This window comes from Bison bison, unplaced genomic scaffold (assembly GCF_000754665.1).
Source record: "Bison bison bison isolate TAMUID 2011002044 unplaced genomic scaffold, Bison_UMD1.0 scf7180017864516, whole genome shotgun sequence".
NCBI lineage: Eukaryota > Metazoa > Chordata > Mammalia > Artiodactyla > Bovidae > Bison > Bison bison.
In genome coordinates this window covers 9,704,374-9,704,710 of record NW_011495069.1, presented here as the reverse complement: position 1 = coordinate 9,704,710, position 337 = coordinate 9,704,374, and positions in this window count along the sequence as shown.

The window sequence follows — 337 nt, the reverse complement described above, 5'->3', positions numbered from 1 at the left end:
AGGCGCCGGGCCCGGTCGGGTCGCCTCTCCCGAGCCGCTCAGGGTTCCGGAGGAGTGGGTGCCGCGCCTCCAGCCACATACCGACTGAGAGCCGGTGAGCGGTCAGCGCGGGGTGATGTCTCACAGTACACTCCCTTCCCCAGAGAGGAGGTATCCCGGAGATCCCCTCGGAGGCTTGGAAGGGCCCGCGAGGCTGCGAAAGTACCCCAACCTGATTTATCTGTGCTTTCAACTCGCTGTGTGACCTTGGGCAAGTCACTTCCCTTTCTGGGCCTCGTTTTACCCAGTTGTAAAACGAAGGCTTTGCGGGCAGACGTTGTCAGAGGTCTTCTCTCGG